Source organism: Lathyrus oleraceus, chromosome 7 (assembly GCF_024323335.1).
Source record: "Lathyrus oleraceus cultivar Zhongwan6 chromosome 7, CAAS_Psat_ZW6_1.0, whole genome shotgun sequence".
NCBI lineage: Eukaryota > Viridiplantae > Streptophyta > Magnoliopsida > Fabales > Fabaceae > Lathyrus > Lathyrus oleraceus.
In genome coordinates, this window is record NC_066585.1 from 424959810 (window position 1) to 424965809 (window position 6000).

At 37.4% G+C, this 6000-nt stretch overlaps 1 long non-coding RNA gene across 1 annotated transcript; it reads right to left on the reverse strand.

Annotated features, from left to right (window-relative positions):
- Positions 1 to 4137: 4137 nt before the first annotated feature.
- LOC127105486 (uncharacterized) lies at positions 4138 to 6000 on the reverse strand. The gene is made up of 2 exons (XR_007795014.1): positions 5636 to 6000; positions 4138 to 4886 (listed from the first exon to the last, which is right to left on the reverse strand). It is a non-coding gene; the product is annotated as an uncharacterized LOC127105486 (long non-coding RNA).

Consider the following 6000-nt stretch of genomic DNA (forward strand, 5'->3'; position numbering starts at 1 on the left):
AATGAAACAATCTGGTACCCTAATAATTTTCTTTAGTGTGCAGGATTCTAAGTTAAAATGAGTCTGAGGAAACGAATATCTGGCATCTGATCCAGTCCAAGAAACACTGACGTAACACAAAGAGAAACCATATCTGACTCTGAACAAGAACACATATGAGGAGCAATCACCTGAAGAATCTGATGCCGAAATTCAAGCTTTGATATCTTAAGACTGTAAGAGATATCTAAAGACTCTACAAGAGATATTTGAAGAATGCAAAAGATATCTGAAGACTCTGCAAGAGATATCTGAATACTGCAAGAGATATCTAAAGGTTCTGCAAGAGAAATCTGAAGACCGCAAAAGATATCTTAACTCTAACTCTGAAGACTCTGATCATGCTCACTCTGATACATGCTCAACACACCATCATATATCACATGATCAGAAACTTACACTGGAAGTATTCAAATTATAGTACAATTCCTTTTAAGGAAACAATGGATTATGCTCCAAGACTGCTATGGAAAGGATAACAAATTTACTACCCTTAACTCCCACAGCTGGCACAAAATCTGTAGACGAGAGAGGGTTAAGAGATTGTTAAACTCTTAGACGATTTTTTATTATCTGTTGAGATTAGTGGATTAAGTCCTTATTGAAGGCGAAATCACCTTGGCCGGGTGGATTGGAGTAACTTTGAATTTCAAGCGAACCAGGATAAATTCCTTGTGTTGTTAGCATTTATTTTGTGTGTGTGGTGTTGCAAAAGTTTTTAATTCCTGAGAAAAACAATTCATACCCCCCTTTCTTGTTTTTCTCTACCTTCACTATCAACCGTCATATCTGATCGAACGACTTTCCATGATGCACGCGGGATCAAACAGACACAATTTTAACTTGTCTACCATATATAAGCCATACACCATAATATATATGATCCCATTCTCACTCTTACAAATCACAACTCTCTAACCTCACTGATATAGGCATTGGAGTATTAACCTTGCATGTCCACCCTGCTTCACTACATTGGAGATTCGTGTTACTGTACCTGAAGGATTCACTCCCTCCACATTACTGATCTCTCATTCTGTGACCGGAACAATGACGCCATTTTGAGAATCAAATTTCGGTTCTCGTAAACTTCTGCACTGAATTCATTAAATTTCGAAAGTCATACCTCTCTAATGACGATCCTACTCGTTAGGAATGGCGACCTCTGATTCTACAACTAGAATCACCCCAACCTTGAACTCAAATCCGTCAACAAACATAATTGTTTTTTCAATTATTGGAGGATCATCCAACTCAAAAGATCATAGCTAAAAATTTATGAGAAGGAACGCCTCACGATCAATGATGATAAAAGGGGAGCCGAAGAGCGAAAGACCGGTCCTAGGGGTTCATGACAGTGAAAAAAATGGATGAAGTCCCCAATAAAGCACTTCTCTAATTATAACATATATTAAATAGAAACGGAACATCAAAAATGAAAAATAAACCATTTATTTTGTATCAACATAAGAACTTAATAAAATAATTCAAACATCTCAAGAAAACACATCATATAACAAAGAAACCCGTGTCAATGTTACAAATCAGAGTTCAACAAGATTAAATAACGCGGGAAAACAATACATAAATGAAGAGGCCTCAACGCCATCCTCAAGCTCAAATAACAACTACTCCTCTATCTGATTATATGTACTCCAAGAGAGTAAAGAATACCACAAACAAGCAAACATGAGTTAGAATACGCTCAAATATATTAACGGTGTAAAAGATAGCAAGGGTAACATCATACATAATAATCATCAATGTATGAATTATTCACAACAATGCCAATTTACTCATATCTCAATCGAGCACAATCAAAGAATCACTAATTCATGAATATAATTCACATAACAATAATAATAACTCGATCGTAAAACAGATATGTATGCAATGCATCAACTCCTTGACTTTATATGCATGTGGTACCAATTTAGACATCAGAGATATGTTATTGATTTAGTCCACTCACCAATGGTCCCCATTCTGACCATAAATGTCAATGATCATCCCTTTTGAATTAGGAGTTGTTACTGATCCCCATTTTGAACAACGACTTGCCATTAGTGCCCCATTCTGAACCAACGACACAACACTAAACTGAAGCCCGTATACTATGATGCATGACAATACAACAACATGCCAATGTAATAAACATTCACCGGTTCCCCTTCGAACCACATGCTCACCAATAAGGTCACCATTTCAACATAAATAATCACACTTTATAACTGCGACTCACCAATGCATAATCATATAAGTATTCAATAACATATACTCATACATCCACAAAGTACTCACACAATACATAAAGGATATCAATTGTATTTGTAACACCTGAGGGCAAAGAGGGCGGATAGTGGTTACATGTAACACCCGAGGGCGAGCGAGTGGTTGTCGGTGCGTGAGGCATGACTATGAGACACTTCTAGCAGCTTCTAGGAAAAAAATGAATTCACATCGGAATGAGAGGGATTCTGAGTCTATGCAGGTATGGAACTGCATGGTTGAAGGAAGACTTATAAGGATTAATTGGTATTACCTATACCAATAAGATGCATTTTCTTTTCGGTAGCCTAACAAATAAGAACTCCATAGTTAAACGTGTTTAACTTAGAGTAGTATTTGGGTGGGTGACCTTCTGCGAAGTTTCATGGAAAGCATGTGAGTGAGGACAAAGCATATTGAAAAGACCCGTGTTGGTTTAAGGGGTCAGTCGATAATCCTAAAAGTAGTATGGGACATTACAAACAGTATTAGAGCAGACCTCTCACAGTACAATGTGGTTCGGGGACAAACCAAGCGGAAACTGGTGGGCATGTAACACCCGAGGCCGAAGAGGGCGGAAAGTTGTTACATGTAACACCCAAGGGCAAGGGAGTGGTTGTCGGTGCACGAGGCATGACAATGAGATACTCCTAATAGCTTCTAGGGAAAAACTGAATTCACATCGGAATGAGAGGGATCCCGAGGCTGTGCAGGTATGTGACTGCACGGTTGAAGAAAGACTTATAAGGATTAATTAGTACTACCTATATCAACGAGATGCATCTTCTTTTCGATATCCTAACAGATAAGAACTTCATAGTTAAGCGTGCTTGACTTGGAGTTGTATTTGGATGAGTGACCTTTTGAGAAGATTCCCGAAAAGAGTGTGAGTGAGGACAAAACATGCTGAAAAGAACCGTGTGGGTTTATGGGGCCAATCGGTAATCCCGAAAATAGTCTAGGGCGTTAAAGTATTCACCAACTCATCAAACACAACAAAACAACACCGAACCGTCGCTAAAATCGGAAACAACTTAAAAAATAGAGTCGGCATAAAACCTTTTCTTGTTGTTTGGTACCTTGAGGCATTGGCATGGAGATGGCATCATGTGATTCACTTATGCATAAAACCCTAAATCTTGTTGTTTGGTACCTTCATTCATGAAGATTGCATCATGGTGTTCACCTATGCATAAAGCCATAGTTCTTGACCTTGGGTGTCTATGGATCATGTGGTTTGCATTAGGGTATTGGAAACCCTAGTTTCTTAGTTCATGCCATTGGTGGACCATCTGGTTTGGAAGCCTTACTTATTGGTTTGAGGTCCTTGATTGTATCATTTGCATCTTGATCTTGGCTTAACTATGGAACCCTAGTTCATGGAATGTGGTATCTGGTCAGTTTGGTTTGCATCTTGAAACCCTAAATCAGGGATACTTGGTACTTATGGCCATGTCAGTTTAACTTGTGATTAACTGAAACCCTAATTCCTGGTTTTGGCACCCAAAGGTTACGTGGATTGTATCTCGACTTTGGAGTTTAATCAGGGATTGCAAGTATGGATGGACAACCATGGAAGTTGAATTTTGACTGGACACTCTTTTTATGGGGCTTTGGTCATTGCAATAGTCCATTTTTTGGTGTGGATCCAAGTCATGCATTATGTTTCATTCAAGATTGATTCATAATGAAGACTCATGATTCATTTCACTTCAAGGGCTCATTGTTATTATCCAACATACAAATTCAAGATCCATATTCAAATTCAAGATCAAGATTCATTCATTTTGCTTGAAGGAAACATATTTGGGAAAGTCATAAAAGTCATGGTTCATTCAAGAGGAAATCGATTTATATTCACTTCAATAAACCTTTCCACATTACAAATCATTGAATGTGAATTTTAAGTACCCAATGCAACTTCATACAATTACGTTAAGAAAACCATATTCTATAACCTATAGTTGGCTTTGGTCAACTATTGACTTTTTGGTCAACCAGTTGACCAAAGTCAATCACCTATTCCTAAGTCCTAATCCCCATTATCTCTTCTTGCCCAAACCACCTCATCTTGATCTTCAAGCCCTTATCCATTTGACTCATGCCTTCATATCACACCTTGATCAAATCTCAATGCCAAGCCAAACAAGTCATGCAAATCATACATGACACACCATTAGATTCACTTACACAAATGATCACCAAGCATAATTGCCATGAACATTTTTCAATTCACATCACCTTTTTAAACATAAAAGCAATACAAGGAAATTCAATTGTTTTTCATCAATACAATTAACCTTTTCTGAAACATGAATAAACCTAATTCTAACAATTAACCAATTACCAGTTATTATTAATCCCACTTCAACTAACTAATGCATAAACAATTGCCAAAGTGTTTTCTAACATGTTGTTAAAAATAACTAATAGGTTAATCAATCCATTAACAGTGGCTTAGAGTGATCTTCATAACTAACAGAAAATGCATCATGTAGCACAAACGCGAACTCAAAACAGTACCATTCAAACCTTCAAAAGATTAGCAACCCTTCAATCCAAACAGTTCCCTACACAGTCTAATATTCAAAAACATAATTATAACAATTTCAAGCATTTCAGATGAAAAAGCATAACAGAAAACTTGAAACAATTCAGTCTGCATCATCTTTTAACAGAACATGAGTGTGACTTCACTACAACTAACATAGGCTTGGCATAACAGAACTTTAGCATCTCCTATACAACTGAATTTCCTAACTTCAACTAACATAACCATTCCTAACTAACAAAAAGTCATTTCATAAAACACGAAGGTGAATTTTCATTTCATTTGAATTTGAGTTTCAACCAACTCTTGAATTTCTAACCAACTAATGAATTACCATTGAATTTAAATCTAAATTTCAGTTGAATTTCTAACAGAATTGAATCCTATAAATGCATAACACATGCTTCAAATGAGAGAGTTGAGTCCACAATATTTCATTGAACATATTTTCCATTCAACAATTTTTTCAGAATCCACTTTCTTTCATTCAATGTTCAATCATTCATAAAAGAAGGTTCAGAACGAAGAAGCAATTGGCATCAATCACAAAAATGCAAGGGAATGAAACATCAATCATTCACAACAATTCACTCTCAGAATCTCTCAAATTTTCACGACCTCAATTCTCTCAACCTCGCTCTCAATTTCACGCAACAATAACGCACTACTGCATAAGCTCAACCGCACGATTCTATCTCTCTCACGAAGAAACTCAAGCTCACAGAGGAAGAAGAAGAGAAAGAAAATCAAAATAGAGGAAGGAGAAAGAATTCATACCTATTTGTAATCGGAGTTTCGATTCGGTAAGTTCTTCAATTCGTCTTCGATACCGTTTTTTCTTCTGTATGTTGCGCGTAGGATAACGAAGGGATGACGATGCGCAATCCACGAATCCGTGATGTTGGTGATACTCCAAAGCGCGAAAATGATGCTGAAGCGAAGAGGCCAACCACGTTGTGGATCCGAGCTTTTTTAAATAAGCGTTTTTGGCTTGGAGCTGATGGTTCGCGTTTGCAGTCTTTCTCTGCATGAGCGTTTCGTTGCCTTTCAGCTTATGCGTGTTCTTCCATGTATGCATATGGAGTTTGGATGTTTGGCCCTAGGGCCCAAACGAACCGTCTACCGCCCTTCTGTCCATTACC